Genomic DNA, 529 nt, shown 5'->3' with positions numbered 1-529 from the left:
ACAGGTGTCTACAGCTGCAATCAGGCTGACGGACATGGAGAGCTCGAATACATTCCTGGCATAGCAGAGCACATCGGCCCTTTGTAATGAGAAAGTTACATAAGTTGTATACATTGTTTAAAATATTAAGGAAGAAAAAAAAATGGGCATTAAACAGCGATTATACAGTGCACACACATCATTACTCAAGAATTACATGTCTGCTTGTTGAGCTGCAAGTTCAGAGCTCAGTGAGCGTTATCTGAGTAACCTGCTTTCTCTCAAGTCTTTCCCTCTCTCCAAGGGTATTATTACTTTTTCTCAAAATATTCCTTCTCTGACATACCTGATTATTCAGTTGCAGTTCAGAGCTCAGTGAGCATTATCCGGGTAACCTGCTTTCTCTCAAACCTTTCCTTTCTCCATACCCTAAATAGCCAGCTTAACTCCTAATCAGGCAATTTTCTCCCTTTTTTTTCCTGAGATTTGCTCTCTCTGACACTTCTGCTTATTCAGCTGCAAGTTCAGAGCTCAGTGAGCGTTATCTGGG

Source organism: Anomaloglossus baeobatrachus, chromosome 7, assembly GCF_048569485.1.
Source record: "Anomaloglossus baeobatrachus isolate aAnoBae1 chromosome 7, aAnoBae1.hap1, whole genome shotgun sequence".
NCBI classification, from domain to species: Eukaryota; Metazoa; Chordata; class Amphibia; order Anura; family Aromobatidae; genus Anomaloglossus; species Anomaloglossus baeobatrachus.
Note: the sequence above shows the minus strand (reverse complement) of the source record.